General features: G+C 40.2%; 1 long non-coding RNA gene across 1 annotated transcript in view; it reads left to right on the top strand.

Annotated features, from left to right (window-relative positions):
- Positions 1–16,973, top strand: part of LOC126958562 (uncharacterized) — a 169,992-nt gene that overhangs the window by 109,289 nt on the left and 43,730 nt on the right. The window contains exon 2 of the long non-coding RNA XR_007727227.1: positions 9,892–9,964. This is a non-coding gene — a long non-coding RNA (uncharacterized LOC126958562). The remainder of the gene's footprint in view (positions 1–9,891; positions 9,965–16,973) is intronic.

Raw genomic sequence — 16,973 nt, 5'->3', positions numbered from 1 at the left:
TTTAGCAGAGCGAGGAAGATTTACTAGAATCACGACTGAATTTCGGATAGGAGGAGAAACCTAAATGAATAAAAGGAAGTAAGGCATTGAGAGTCTTTAAGTAGCACATTTAAAGGTTGGCTGCTTTTGTGTTAAAGCCATTAGACATGATTAGCACTCTGGCAACTCAGTAAATAAGAGCTTTAGTTCTTTTCAAAGAATTCTGGGTGGTGGGTGGAGACAGAAGGAGAAACATAATTGGGGGTAGGTGAAGAGGCAGGAGGGCCCTTCCAAAGCCTTTACTTGGGGGGCTTGCTTTCTTAACGTGCAACCCAGCCAGTTCACCCTTCCATTGTTACATGCTAAATGACGCTTTATTCTTGTTCCATAATTGAGGGAGATTATAGTTTAGAAGTAATATTTAAAAATGGATTATCTAAATGTATACTGCTTATTATGTTGGCTCAGTACATTATGTGTATAGGTTGCAAAGAATTTTAGGGATTAAGTTGTAATTAATTTTTTATCACTTGAAATTTGTATATTATTCCTCATACCCCTGTGGCTGTAGTATTCTCTAACAGGATTTTTTGGAAGATAACAGAATATTTTTATCCAACAGCTAAGAAATATCGCTTGGTACAACTCATATAGAGCCAACCTAGATAAAGATAGAGTTGGAATGGGAAAAAGGAACAATTTTTCTTGACAAAATTCCTTTCTAAGTTTATTGTAGGATGACTTGCACTAGCTCTTTAAACTATTTTTTTAATTGAAAATGTGGGCCTGAAAAATGAGGAGTGGTGGAATTTGTCCTCATAAAAATGTAAGTAATAAGCTGGATACACATCATAGGCTCTTAATATTTACCAAATTGGTCATAAATGAGAGTTTTCTTTACCATGACAATTACCTTTTACACTATAATATATTCAAATTGAGGGCTTTGTTGGATTAATGCAGTATTCTTTCTAACGGCATCCTGGAAAGGGTCTATGTTGTGGACTTCTATTTTTATAAAAGAAATGTCCAATTACTGAAGAGTCACAACACTATGTCCAAACACTAAAAGAAATTGCATTCAAACCGGATTTTTCTGTGATGATCTGATTTTAAACAAACAGCCCTATTATCTCTATAATTACTCTATTGACAATGTTAAATTTGACCTGAGCCCTGCTCTCTTAGAAAAGAGCAAAGTGTGACAAATCCTCTCATTCTTTGTGTTCCTAGAAAGGGCTTAGTGCAAAGAATCACCCTTTCCCATATGACTTCAATAAGACTCACGAAAACATGCCTTGTTTACCTATGACAAGGCCAGACATAAAACCTCTAAATTCCCGTTCTTCACCACGTAAATGATTAGCTACAATCTGTTGGTTAAACCAACTTTAGGTTAAGTTTCCCTCCTTCTACCAGATTACTAAACTATGGCCCATCTTCAGCCTGAGGTTGCACAGAACCCCTCCTTGATAGCGCCTACCCAACTGAGGATAGGGGATACTGAGGCCTCATGATAAAATGTTCTCTGGCCCAGTGTCCCATCACACCACCTTTTATTCAACTTCCCCACACTTGGATTTTTGTAGCTATGTGCCTTAGTCTGTTTTGTGCTGCATACCTGAGACTGGGTAATTTATAAAAGACAAGTGTATTGGCTTACCGTTCTGGAGACTGGGAAGTCTAAGATCAAGGCTCTGGCAGATTTGGGTCTGGTGAAGCCATTCTTTTCCTCCAAGATGGTGCCTTACATGCTGCATCCTCTGGAGAGAAGGAGTGCTGGATCCTCCTGTGGCAAAAAGCAGAGGAGCCAAAGGCAAAAAGGGACTGAATTTGCCCTTTTATATTGGCATTAACCCCAGCCTCCATCCTCATGAACTAACCATCTTTTAAAGGTCCTCCTCTTAATACTGTTACAATGATAGTTAAATATCGACATGAGTTTTAGAGAGAACAATCATTCAAACAGTTCCACTGTGTTCACCCCTCTCTATAAAAGACAAATCCTTTTTGCCTAACTCTTGAGGTGCTTACAGATCTTACAGTCAGAATGTTCTTCCTATTGCAATAGTACCCCTCTCTCTATTGCAATTGTTGCCCCACAGGGATTCCTTGCAACAGTTGTTTTGAATAAAGTTTCTCCTTACCAAGTCCAGATTTATTTTTTATTTGACATTGCTTATACTTATCAGATACTATATCCTCCAAAACTCAGAGAAACTAAAATACTTCCAGAGGGCTTTCAGGAAAATAAATCAAATAAATTTTTTTTTTGCTGTATTTAATGTTTTAGAATAAATTAAGATGATATAGGAACCAAAACCCTGGTTTCTCATACAGGCTACACTCAGAAATTCCCCATACTACCTCCATATGGCCATATTTTGTTTACTACTCTTAACTAATGGGCTCTGTGTACCCATTTTCTTCTTGAAAATAGGGTATAGAGTAGGCCTTAGGCACTGAGGATTTGTTTCTAGTTTTATTATTAAAACCATGAAAACCTATAGAATAAAGTAAACTTTGATTTTGCTAAGGCACCAATTTGAAGCCTACCTTTTATGAAACTGGTGTGAGTGTAGTGAAAAATGTAGCCACCTGAACTTCATTGTGTCTTTATTATTGAGAAACAATGTTAATGCAGAAATAATATTTTAGTTGTGTTCACATATTTTGGTATTACATTGGAATGTTGATTTTCTGCTGTAGTGGAGAAAAACGTTTGTATTCTACCCTCCTAGGTTCTATTGTTGGAGCCCAGTGGTTCATGCCTGTAATCCCAGCACATTGGGAGGCTGAGACGGGCAGATCACCTGAGGTCAGGAGTTCGAGAACAGCCTGGCCAAAATGGTGAAACCTCAAATATACTAAAAATACAAAAAAATTAGCCCAGCGTAGTGGTGCATGCCTGTAATCCCAATTACTTGGGGGGCTGAGGCACGAGAATCATCTGAACCTGGGAGGTGGAGTTTGTGGTGAGTTGAGATTGCACCACTGCACTCCAGCCTGGGTGACAGAGCCAGACTCCATCTGCAAAAATAAATAAATAAATAAATAAACAAACTGACAAAAGGCAAATTAATAGGAGAAAAAGGCATATACATCTTATTTTTAACTTTATGTGCACAGGAGCCCCCACAGAAAAGGAGTGGAAACCTAAAGATGTGGTTAGACCTGGGGCTTATGTACCACTTTAACAAAGGGTGGGCCGGGCGCGGTGGCTCAAGCCTGTAATCCCAGCACTTTGGGAGGCCGAGACGGGCGGATCACGAGGTCAGGAGATCGACACCATCCTGGCTAACACGGTGTCTCTACAAAACGCGGGGACGGAGGGGGGGGAGGGTTGAGGAAGGGGTTGGGTGGAAACCCCGTCTCTACTAAAAAAAAAATACAAAAATCTAGCCGGGCGCGGTGGCGGGCGCCTGTAGTCCCAGCTACTCGGGAGGCTGAGGCAGGAGAATGGCGTGAACCCGGGAGGCGGAGCTTGCAGTGAGCTGAGATCCGGCCACTGCACTCCAGCCTGGGCGGCAGAGCGAGACTCCGTCTCAAACAAAACAAAACAAAACAAAACAAAACAAAAAAAAAACCAAAGGGTGATAAACTTTTCTTTTAATTTTTAATTTTAATTTTAAGTTCTGGGGTACATGTGCAGGATGTGCAGGTTTTTAACATAGGTAAACGTGTGCCATGGTGGTTTGCTGCACCTATCAACCCACCACCCCTTCACCTAGGTATTAAGCCCAGCATGCATTAGCTATTTTTCCTAATAACAAAGGGTGATAAATTTATGGAGAAGTGGCTAGACAAAGGAAAAGAAGTTTGGGTTCCTAGGAGCAGTGAATTGTGGAGAATGACCAAAAATATATATGAGATAAGGGTTGTTTAGTTAAGTTTGTTTTACACGTAAGAGTCATTGCTCTTTTCCTGGTACAAGAAAGGGAAACACTTTTACAGATAGAAATTTATGTCACTTTTACAAAGGGTAATTTATGTCTTGCTTTTGGGCAGAAAACAGGGAGGGCAGAGGGCAGAGGGCAGAGAGCTCTTCCATGTCTGCTATTTCTTAATTACCTTTAACTCAAAATATTCCTTATGCCAAAGTGGCATATTTTGGAGTGGTATGTTTTAATCCCCTTCAGTGCTATTTTCACTACCTCCCTCATCACTCAGGACAGTTCTTTACGTGCCAATATACATTTCCTTCAATGTATCAGTAAAAACAGCAGACATTTCCTTCAATATATTAGTAAAAACAATTTTATTGCAGGGCCTCTCACTGCAGATCTAGAGGAAAAACCATTTTGTGGCTCTTATTACTGGGTTGATAGCACAGCAGACAATAGGTAAATAAGGATGGCCGTATTTTCCTCCTGATTCCTTCCCCAAGGTCAGAGCAGGAAAAGAGTGCTTTGACTTTGCAGAACATTCTTCATGTGGCTCTTACCTATCCCGTTGGGCTTAATTGTTTTCTTAATGAGCTGCACACCTGTGTCCCTGGCTGGCTGCCCTCCACACAGTGGGAAGAGGTGAGGGAGGGTGACTTCCTCCTTCATCCTGAGCTCTAGGATTCAGAGCTGTGTCTGCCTGTATTTTGTTGAACATCCCAAGTGTGGGTGGTATTCTGAATATCTTCCCATTATGCTAAGCAGCTAACATCGACTTTGTTATGCAGATTGAAGTTAAAGACAGTAAAATTTCTCAGTCATATCCAGGTTCACCACAACCAAGCAAACTTCCCAATTGCACAACATATTGAAGAAAACTATGCCTGAGTTGTTTCTGTTTTTGTTTTCTAAATTTCCTGGCTAGTGGATACTGAGCTCGAGTCAAAGAAGATGATGTTAAATATTACCCATGCCTTGGGGTTTGGGGAAATGGCCTCACCATAAAAAGTGCAAAATGAGTCCTGAGAGCTGTCATAGACTTACCCCAGCCCCTCATTCATTACGGGGTATTCAAATCAGGATCTGGGGTGAGGATGGAGAGGAATAGTAGCAACTCAGATTTCTATTTGACCATTATCATATCTCAAGAAAATGCCTGGATGGATTTTTACCAAATTTAGATGGTATATTTGGGATAGTAGAACTCAAAATGTACCCTATGTGAGATATGCATAGTTTACTTCAAGGAGCCATGAGAGAACCTTAAAAAGATAAACAGTCTTTCTCTGGAGAACCTGAAACTGGGTATATTAGTCCGTTTTCATGCTGCTGATAAAGACATACCCGAGACTGGGCAATTTACAAAAGAAAGAAGTTTAATGGAGAACTCACAGTTAGTAGTTCCACGTGGTTGGGGAGGCCTCACAATCGTGGCAGAAGGCAAGGAGGAGCAAGTAACATCTTACATGGATGGAGGCAGACAAAAAGAGGGAGAACTTGTGCAGAGGAATGCCTCTTTTGAAACCATCAGGTCTTGTGGGAGTTATTCACTATTATGAGAACAGCATGGGAAAGAATTTCCCCCATGATTCAATTACCTCCCACCCGGTCCCTCCCACAACATGTGGGAATTCAAGATGAGATTTGGGTGGGGATGAAGTCAAACCATATCACTAGAGCAAAATTAAAAGTCTGGTGGTGGGACATATCTGTAGAGACTTGCCAGACATGTTAAAATGTGGAGGGAAAAGAAAGCAGCTGTCTGCAGTATGACCCCAAAATCTGAAGTCGTAGAAGGACACTGATTGTGGCTGCTGGTTTGTGATTGAGTTTCTCCCCATGGGAGCAATGCTATGCAGCATCATCTGCAGCAAGGGACACCCTGGGTATAAAATAAACCGGCCTATGCTACCTCAATATACATCTCTTTGGCATAGGACTATTTTGCCCTCTTCCTATCTACCTAAAAGCAGGATATACAGTTCCTTTTGTGAAGGTATTGCTTCTGCCCTCCATTATACCAGGATCAGAACAATCCTAATCACTGGAGACAGAATATCAGCATCAAAATGAGTCTGCAGAGACAAGCTTTACAAAAATCACTCTTTTATTTTATTATTTTCTCTTACATGTTTCTTCCTGCCATTTATTGCCCTTAAATGTTCAACCTCTTCTCTTTTGACTTGCCATTTCTCCATAAATTTATCATCCTTTGCTCAAATGGCATAGATGCCCCTGTGTCTAGTCATTCTTTGGGTCTCTACTTCGTTTCTATGAAGGCTTCCATGCATGTAAAAATTAGAATGTTATTATCAAATAAAATTTTTATACCTTTCTCTTGTTAATTTTTTTGTCAGTCTAATTCTCAGACTCTAGCCCTAGAACTTAAAAGGGTAGAGGAAAGGTTTTTCTTTTCCCTCTCTTACATATAACCATCTCAAATTCCCCCCTCTCTCTCATTTTCTTCACGGGCTTCTAACTTGCTTGAGCTATTGGTTACCTTGTATTTTTTGATCCTGTGTTGTTATCCTTTTATCAATGAGGACACACTTCCAATACATGTTTGTTTATATGTTAATATTATACTTGTAGTACTGCACTAGTATTTCATGTGCATTATAAATATGCATAAAAATAGAAATTCTGATTAAAAAATACCAGTATTCTGATATTTCCTTTCTCACTTACCAATGGATGGTTGAGTCTTCATCCCACTCTGGAGTATCTCCTCCAAGCTAGTTTTATTTCAAGAGTCAGAGAGAACATTTTGAAATGCAATTTTAATCCTATTGCTCACCAGCTTAAGGCTAGTTAGGTGTCTGCACTGAGAAGAAAATGTTATTCCTGGTGGCCAAGAAGTCCTCCCCTGCCCTGCTGCTACCTAATTTGTGTCCTGCTTCAGTCCCTCTCTGCCACTCTGTCCCTGGCTTATTAGGTTTCTGCCATATTGATCTCCATTTGGTTTCTCAAATGCTACAAGCTTGTTCCTGTCACTGAACCTTCATGTAGGATTAATTTTGTAGAGAAAAAAGTACCTTTTCCTTTTAGTCTTCTAAGTTCTCCCCTGGGGTCCTTGAAATAAAAGGCAGATCAACAAGAGAAAAAACCATATACATTTAATATATGTTTTATGTGACACAGGAGCCTCCATAAGAAATGAAGATTCAAAGAAATGTTTAAATATGAGCATATTTATGCTAGGTTCCATGAAGAGTAGAAAGGCGTGGAAAATGTGATAGGACAAAGGGTTTGAGTGAAAGGTAGTAAACTAGAGGTAACTTGCTAAGGCCTGTTCATGCAGGTTCCTATCGGAATGTCTCCATCTTTGGAGCAAAGGATGGTTTTTACTTATGGCACTTCTCATATGAGGGTCTTATGACCTGCTTCAGGGGAGAAGTGCTAGGGAAGATCACAGAGTCCTTTCTGTCATTTCTCAAATTTCTTCACCTTAATTTAAAACATTCAGTATGCCAAGGTGCCATGTTTTGGGGTAGCATGTCCTGAAACTCATTGGTTTGAAGACCCGGACTTTTAGTCCTCTTCTGAATAATCTTAACTCATTCGTTGAATCTCATCTTTCAAGTTATTTCCTCAGAGAAATGTTCTCTGACACCAGCCATCTCCTTTCTCCCTATTCCAAATCAGTTTTTCCTATATTAACCTCTTATCTCATCGTAAAAGTTTTGCTTTATAGCACTTGCTACAATGGATAATTTTACATATACTCATGGCATTGTTTGATTAATAACTATTTCTGTCAATAACTTCTGTGTACCCTGAGATTGTGTCTTTTAAAAAAAATATCTTATCCCTGGTTCTTAGACTATATTTAACACATAGTAGCTACTTTTTTAAAAAAAAAATCTTATCCCTGGTTCTTAGACTATGTTTAACACATAGTAGTTTTGATAATTGAACAAACAAACAATGACCTTATGTCCCATATCATGGCATGTGGTTTTGGGGAATGAGGGCTCAGCGTATATGGAGCAGAAACTTTTCCATAAAATTCAGAGTGTAGGACTGGTAGTTTTCTCTTTGTTCTTGTTAACCATATATCGAGTTGTTATTTGTAGCTTTAGTGATATAAATATCAGAAAGAGATTATATTCAAAGAATAAGCATATTGCAGAATTCTGTGGGATAGTGCTTTTTCTTCTAAATGTGCCTATCACTTTCCTTATTTTAATGCTGTCATTTTTGGCAGGGAGCTGCTGATACTACAAGTCCAGCTCTTAACCGTCATTCAGTTGTCTTGATTAGGGAACAACTCAGCATTCCTAAATTATTCACAAGTCTCAGGCATTGCTGAGGACTAGCAAATGTCAAATATAGTAATTGTCATCCAGGCAGAAAGAAGAACTTGATTTGAATGTATGCATTTAAATTAATAGGAAAGCAGAACTGGGAAAGTGACCCTACCTCTTCCTTAAGTGCCCAGACAATTAAATGCAAATGGATTCCCAGAGGAGTCTCATGCCAGCTGCTCCTCATTCCTCTCAAACAGAGAGGAAAATGGCATTCACAGTGTCCTTCTAGGGCAGAGGGTCTGACATTGGCTGAAACCCCTACAGTGCTTGACCGGTGTTAATCTGCATAAATACATCTAATGGGAGCATATTTTGAAGCATCGATTGGGGCTCTTTTTTTTTTAAAGTGCTGTCTGTGATAAGCAAATTCCTAGTGACTTCCCTACAGCCCAGGCAGCTGTATACTGCTTTAAGGAGAAAAAGGGAGGTGCCATATAAATGAGGACATAAAGGTCAAATAAACTTAGTCATTTATTCATTTATTTTTTTAAACAAATCTTATTCAGTCTTACAGGGAGTTGTGGTTCTAGAGCTATTGTGTGAATAAAATAGGTTCTCTAACTCATAGAGCTTACATCTACTCAGGTAGATATATAACAAACATAAACTAATATGCAATTAACGTAAGTGCGATAATAATATTAATAATAGCATCAGATTAAAAAGATAGAAAGTGAAGGAGGTGAGGGTGTTTAGACACCTCATTGAATAAATATCATTTAAATAATGGCCAGAATTAGCAAATAAATATACAGGATGCCCAGTATGTATACGCATGGTGTTATTAGAAAAGAGTCCCGGTCCAGACCCCAAGAGAGAGTTCTTGGATCTTGCACAAGAAAGAATTCAGGGCGAGTCCAAACAGTAAAGTGAAAGCAAGTTTATCAGGAAAGTAAAGGAATAAAAGAATGGCTACTCCGTAGGCAGCGCAGCCCCAAGGGCCTCTGGTTGCCCATTTTTATGGTTATTTTTTGATTACGTGCTTAACAAGGGGTGGATTATTCATGCTTCCCTTTTTTAGACCACCTAGTGTAACTTCCTTATGTTGCCATGGCATTTGTAAACTGTCATAGTGCTGGTGGGAGTGAAGCAGTGAGGACAGCCAGAGGTCACTCTTATCACCATCTTGAGTTGGTGGGTTTTAGCTGACTTCTTTACTGCAACCTGTTTTTTATCAGCAAGGTCTTTATGACCTGTATCTTGTGCCAACCTCCTATCTCATCCTGTGAGTAAGAATGCCTTAACTTACTGGGAATACAGCACGGCAGGTCTTAGCCTTATTTTATCTTCCCCCTATTCAAGATGGAGTTGTTCTAGTTAAAATGCCTCTGACAATGGGATATACTTATAGTAAAAAAATTATTCATTGTTAATATGAAATTAAAATTTTACAAATGTATTCAACTTTATCTTGCTACCCTACATTCACATCACATCTTGAATAATATGAAGAAGCTGACCATGGAAAGACCTGGAGAAAATGCTGTATGGGCAGGAGATTGGTGCATGTAAAATGCCCTAAGTCAGAAACAAGGAGGAAAAGATGTTTGTAGATAGGGTTGGGAGTTTGTCCAGATCACACTGCACAGGGGCCTTGCAAACCATGATGTGGATTGTGAATATTATTTTAAGTGTGTGGAAAGCCACTGAAGAAGCATTTGGGGAAAAAAAGTGTCATGATCTGCTTTCTGTTTTAAAAATAACTCTTCGGCTTTCAGGATGGAGAACATCCTGGAGGTAAGAGAGGAAGCAGAAAAGCCAGCAGAGCAGGCTGAGACCTGGCGTGAGATGGTGAGTGCTGAAGGGGGATGGGAGTTGCAGATGTGATGAGAAGTACTTCAATTTGGTATATATTTTTAAAATAAAGCCAAGAAGAATTACTGAAGGATTGCATATGGGGTACTGGGAAAAGGAGAATCAATAATGATTCCAAAGTTCCTGGCCTGAGTAATCATTTCAAAAGTTGCTAATGTTGGTAGGAAGAACATCTTTTCATTCAAATTTCTAGAGGTTTCCCAGTTCTGAATCAGATACAAGATAGGCTGGAGAAAAAATGGGGAGAGACAGGGAGAAATGGTTATTTGAAATGAAGATATGTTAAATCTCATGGATTATTCAGCATCAAGAACTACCTCCGGGGATATGCATGAAATCTGAGTCACACTTGTCCGCCTTGTAGCCTTCTGATGATATCAAACTATCAATTGACAAGGGGTTTGCTATGTTCTGAGACTTGAGTTTGAAGACTTAGTTCTGCATCCAACCTATTGCACTATCTACATCCAATTGTTTGAGACACTCAGAAATATTTCCTCTCCTTCACTCTGAATATTTAGGATATGGTAATAATGGCATGAAAGCAAAGCTTTCATCCCTGTGGTAGGCAGAACAATTGTCCCCCCAAAATGTCTACATCCTAATACTCAGAACTTTTAAATATGTTATGTAGCAAAGGAGAATTGAGGTTGCTGATCTTAATACCAGACTGATCTTAATACCAGGAGGTTTTCCTGGATTACCTAGGCAGGTCAAGTGTAATCACAAGTGGCCTGTAAGTGTGGGAGGGGGAGGGAGGAGAGTTAGTACCAGAATGATGTGACATGGCAAGGACTTAACCTGCCATTGCTCTGGCTTTGAAAGTGGAAGCTGGCAAAGAGTCAAGGAATTTGGATAGCCTCTAGAAGCTGGAAAAGGCAGTAAGGCAGACTGTCTCGTAGAGGCTCCAGGAAGGAAGACAGTCATACTGACATCTTAATTTCAGCCTAGTGAGACTCATTTCAGACTTCTGGCCTCCATAATGGTCAGATATAAAACTTGTGTTATTTTAAGCCACTGAGTTTATAGTAATTTGCTATAGCAGCAATAGAAAATTAATACACTGACCGAGGTAGAAGTAGATAAAACCAGCTGAACATCTTCACTGAGGACATCAGTGATAGAACATGTTCCTTATTTTGTACACAAAGGAGTCTTCAAATTTGCCCTGGCAGAGAGAACTGAAAATGAGAGAATTACCTGGATGATTGAGGAAAACATATCGAATGCCACATTTCTTCCAAATATTTTTCCTAGTCCTTGCTTTAGTTACCAGCTAAGCTTTCCAGAATGAGTCTGAAGTTTTTGAGTTTAGATTATTCTACGTAGAACATTGACTTTTCTGTGATCCTTACCACTATACTCTAAGCTCTTTCAAAGTGCAAACTATATCTCATTCAACAGTGAGAGCTTAGCACTCAGCAAATAATTGTTGAACAAACGAATGAATGAATGAATGCTTCCATTTCCTTTCAATTTTGACAATGAGTATGGCAGAACAATGTCTTAGTTCATTCTCCCACTGCTATAAAGAACTGCCTGAAACTGGGTCATTTATAAAGGTTAAATTGACTCACAGTTCCACATGGTTGGGGAGGTCTCAGGAAACTTACAATCCTGGTGGAAGGTGAAGGGGAGGCAAAGACCTTCCTTACGTGGCAGCAGGAATGAGACAGCTAGCAAGAGCAGGGAAAACTGCTTTATAAAACCATCAGATCTCGTGAGAACTCAGTAACTGTCATGAGAAAAGCATGGTCCAATCACCTCCCACTGGGTCACTCCTTCAACATGTGGGGACTATAGGGATTACAATTAAAGATGAGATTTGGGTGAGGACACAGCCAAACCATGTCAATCAGTGTGTGTATAGCAACTGTTGAGTTGGAAGATCACAAGTTAAGCTTGAATTCATCCAAGTCATTTTGCAAGACCTGGTCTGACAGACCAATTTGTTATGCAAGGTCATATTGTTGTAATTATTGTCCCTCAGCATATACATGGGCCAGGAACCAAGCATTAAAATGCAGTAAGTCCTTGGCATCTAATCTCTTTTTTTTTGTTGCTTGACCTGATCTGTGACAGACTGGAGAGTGAGCCTGAAAAGTCATTTGCAGCCCTGCCAGACTGCTGTAAGAATAACAGCTTTGGCTCGCCACTGGGAGGAGGATAACATGAGAGGTGATGCAGTCAGTCTGCAGGGGAAATTGGAACTCAGTTGTCCAGGAAGACTGGGTCTGAGGACAAGGCAGGGAAGAATGAGAGAGCATTAAGAGAACCGTGGGAAACCTTAGGTTGTTTAAGGTTAAATTTGAGATGCATTCGTTCAGTGATTGTTTGCTCTATAGGATGTTTTATGTAAGGCATCATGCAAAATACCAAAAGGGAGGCAATGATGAATAATCACAGCTGACATTTATTTCCTGTTTATTATATGTCAGGCACTGTGCTAAGCATTTTAAAAGCAGTATCTCATTTAATCTTCAAACCAATTTTATGGGGGAAGAACAACTATTATACTCATTAAGTTGATGAGAACAATTAAGCTTAGTGACAATAACTTGCCCGAGGGTACCCAGTAAGTGGCAAAACTGAATATTCAGACTGAGGTTGGTTTAAAAGTCTATTCTTTAAACCACTACACATAATGGCCTGGTCTTTAATCATTGAACCTAATAATCTAATTGCTCCCCTTTTATTCTTGGAGAGGAAATAAGATACACAAATGGAGAAGTTATAATATGAGAAAAATGCGATGAGTGCTGTACAGAAGGACTGAGCTCAGCAATATGGAACACAGTACTTCTGAGAATGTAATCCAACAGGATTTAAGCAGCAGGAGTTAGCAAATAATAGTAGAAGCCATTGAGTATTTATTGTAAGTCAGGTGCTTTGCCTCCATTTATTCATTCATTCAAAAAATATTTACCAAGTAGGCCGGGAGCGGTGGCTCACGCCTATAATCCCAGCACTTTGGGAGGCCGAGGCGGGCAGATGAGGTCAGGAGATCGAGACCCTTCCGGTTAGCATGATGAAACCCCGTCTCTACTAAAAAATACAAAAAATTAGCCAGGCATGGTGGCAGGCACCTGTAGTCCCAGCTACTCAGAAGGCTGAGGCAGGAGAATGGCGTGAACCCGGGAGGTGCAGCTTGCAGTGAGCCAAGACTGCACCACTGCACTCCAGCCTGGGTGACAGAGTGAGACTCCGTCTCAAAAAAAAAAAAAAAATTTACCAAGTGCTTGCTAGTCACCTGGTACCCTTCTAAGTACTTGGGACCCATTAAAAAATAAGAATAAGTATACCTGTTCTCTTGAATCTTGTATTCCAATAGAGGGAGAGAAACAGTAAAGAATAAACTACACACGTATAGTTTATACACACAAACACACATGTGTGTATACATGTTCACACAAACTCACACCCACACTCATGGTTTTAAATGTTCAAGGGCATTATATGCAATGGAGGAAGAAAAAGTGGAAGAGTGCAATAGATACTTTAAATGGGGTAATCATGCGTTAGGGCATAACCAAAATATCTCATTGAATCCCCAAACTCTTTTGAGGCACATATTATTTTTGTGCCCCCTTTTCAGATAGTGAAACAGGCTTACCGAGGTTAACTAGTTTGTTCAAGAAAGTAATGGAATTGGGATACCAATCAGGTATATGGACTCCGGAAGCTGTGTCCTCAAGCCCGCTGCTATTCTCACTCCCTAAAATGTTGTCTCCTCTTCCTCCCCACTCTCCTTCTCCTCCTTTTTCTCCTTTCTTCCCTCCCTTCCTCTTTCTTCTTGAAACTGCGTTTGTGGCTATCAGGATTAACGTTCTAACTACTTAACATTTTCCAGAACTTGCTGAACTTCGAGAACTGACAGCCCCTCCTCTACTGGCCCAGCTCATCCTTAGTTATGGAGACCCCAGCAAAAATCACAAGAACTTCAGTCACTTCACCCCTGCCTCCCACCATCTGCCCACCAGAAGCCACCTCCAGCACAGCAGAACCACATCATGTGTTAGCCTAGTGGATTTAGCATTTGTTTCTCCATTTTTTCCTGCTCTTTTTTTTCCCTTTTGTCAGATCTCCCGATTACTGAACCATATCTATACTTACCATGTCCTTGGAAAACTGGGTCTCGGGTCAGCAGAGGTCAGTGTAAGAACCAACTTTTGAAGCTGGGCTATTGCTTTCCAGCCTAGGGATTAAAGAGTCTTTCCTGTCCTCTCTTTCACAATGACCTAAGTCCAATAGACAACTTGGGGCCATGTCAAATCTGCTCCTATTATGAGGTGGATATACGTGAAAGAGAATTGGATTGGAGATCTCCAATTAGCACCATGACGTGTTCTCCTAAAAAGCTTGTTATTTGAGACCTCTGCCTAGTCTGGTTTCCAAGGTCTCTACTAGGATTGTAATTAATGTTTAGTGTGCAAGTGAATATTTTTGTTGGTATTAATAAGTCCACCAGGGCTAGCCATGGGCAAGATCATCAAGAAGTAGGTATTTTTATTTGTTAATCAAACAGTATATTTTCTCATTCAATTCTTAGTACTCAATGAGATAGGCACCATACTATTCTCCCTATTTTATAGATGACAAAACTGAGGTACAGGGAGGTTAAGTTGCCTGAGGCTACATCACTAGAGAATAGCAGGGCTAGACTAGAAACTGAAACCTGTCATAACTCATTTGCGATATTTTCTCTAGATGCTGAGGATCTAGGCAAGGGATCCCTGATTTCAGGAAACTTTCAGCCCAGTGGGGAGATAATCAAGTAAATTCAAAATATTAATAACAGGCCATTTATTAACAGTTGGAGAGTGTGCAGGTAGAATTCTGGGATAGAGCAACCAGGGAAAACCAGTGGGATTTCTTTCTTCTTCCTCACCCAAACCATTTTTATCTTACCAGTAGCAGCATATGCTTCTATGACTTATGCTTTCCATGAAGTGGGTCTGGCTGTCTCTCACCTCCTCATGATTCTGTTAGAGGACCGTCCTGAAACATGTCCGGTGAGGATGGTAGCCTGTCATACCAGCTAATTTGTTGCCCTAAGCTCTGGTTATCTATTATTGCCGAATAAACTACTTTAAAACTTAATAGCTTAAACAAATTTATTTTATTATCTGTTATGATTTTCTGGGACAGGAATTTGGTAAAATGTGCCTTTGCTATTCTGCTCCACATGGCAGAGACTCTGGTCACTGGGTGGTATATAACTGGTGGCTGGATTCATCCAGAGGGTCCAAAATGAGTTCACCTTACATCCTGGCACCTTGATGGACACCTGGAAAGCTGAGCTCCCTCTCCATGTACCCTCAGGTGGTCTCTCTATGTACTTCTCAGGTGGTCTCTCCAGCAGGTTGTCAGAATTCTTATGGGGTGACTCAGCTACCAAGAGACACCAAAGTTGAAGCTGCCTGCTCTCTTAAAGTCTAAGCCTGGAACTGGCATTACATGACTTCCATCAGCCTTCATTGGTTAAAGCAGTTCTAGTCAGCCCTATCCAAGGGAAAGAGAAGCACACACCACTTCTGGATGGAGGCATGTCAAAGAATTGGCGGCTGTCTTTTATCTATTACTGTTTCTAGTACACTTTGCATGAAAGTTTCTATGTGTATATGTGTGTGTGTGTATATATACATATAAAATAGGTATATACATATATAAAATATGCATGTGTATATATATAATATGTATTTTTTTGAGACAGATTCTTACTCTGTCACCCAGGCTGGAGTGCAGTGGAGTGCGATTGTGGCTCACTGCAGCCTCAACCTCCCAAGCTCAAGTGATCCTCCCATCTCACTTTCCCAAGTAGCTGGGACCACAGGTGCATACCACCATGCCCAGCTAATTTTCTTTTTTTTTTTTTTTGTAGAGATGGGGTCTCACTATGTTGCCAGGGCTGATCTCTAACTCCTAGGATGAAGTGATCCTTCCACTTGAGCCTCCCAAAGTGCTAGGATTACAGGTGTAAGCCACTGAACTTGGCCAGATTCAAAATATTTCTAATAAAATATTACTTATTTCTGAAGACTCATTGAAGCTGAGGTGCCACAGCCTTCAATATTAAAAATATTGAATTCAATATTGAAATATATTTAATTCAGTATTCAATATCGATATGGTTTGGCTCTGTGTCCCTACTCAAATTTCATGTTGAATTGTCATCCTGAGTTTTGGAGGCGGGATCTGTTGGGAGGTGTTGAATCATGAGGGTGGTTTCTAACGGTTTAGCACCATCCCCCTAGTGCTGTTTCATGGTAGAGTTCTCATGAGATCCGGTTGCTCGAAAGTGTGTAGCACTTCCCCCTTAATTCTCTCTCTCTCTCTCCTGCTCTACCATGTGAGTATGGTGCTTGCTTTCCCCTCTCCTCCCACCATGATTGTTAAGTTTCCTAAGGCCTCCCATGTCATGCTTCCTGTACAGCCTGTGGAACTAGGAGTCAATTAAACCTCTTTTATTCATAAATTACCCAGTCTCAGGTATGTCTTTATAACAGTGTGAGAATGGTCTTATACAGAAATTTGGTACCAGAGAAATTGGGCATTGCTATAATGATACCTAAAATGGGCAGAGGTTGGAACAGTTTGGAGGGCTCAGAAGATAGGAAGATAAGGCAAAGTTTGGGGCTTTCTAGAGATTTGTTGAGTGGTTGTGACCAAAATGCTGATACTGATATTGACAGTGAAGTCCAGGTTGAGGAGGTCTCAGATGGAGATGAGGAATTTATTGGGAACTGGAGTAAAGGTCACTCGTGCTATGCTTTAGCAAAAAGACTGGTGGCATTTTGCCCCTGCCCTAGAGATTGACTTAAGTTTTAACTTGAGAGACATGACTTAGGGCATCTGGTGGACAAAATTTCTAATCAGCAAAGCATTCAAGATGTGGCCTGGCTGCTTCTAATAGCATACGCTCGTGTGCATTCACAAAGAGATGGTCTGAAATTGGAACTTATATTTAAAAGGGAAGCAGGGCATA

This window comes from Macaca thibetana, chromosome 7 (assembly GCF_024542745.1).
Source record: "Macaca thibetana thibetana isolate TM-01 chromosome 7, ASM2454274v1, whole genome shotgun sequence".
In the NCBI taxonomy this organism is placed as follows: Eukaryota; Metazoa; Chordata; class Mammalia; order Primates; family Cercopithecidae; genus Macaca; species Macaca thibetana.
Note: the sequence above shows the minus strand (reverse complement) of the source record. Positions and strands in the feature narration are given on the sequence as shown.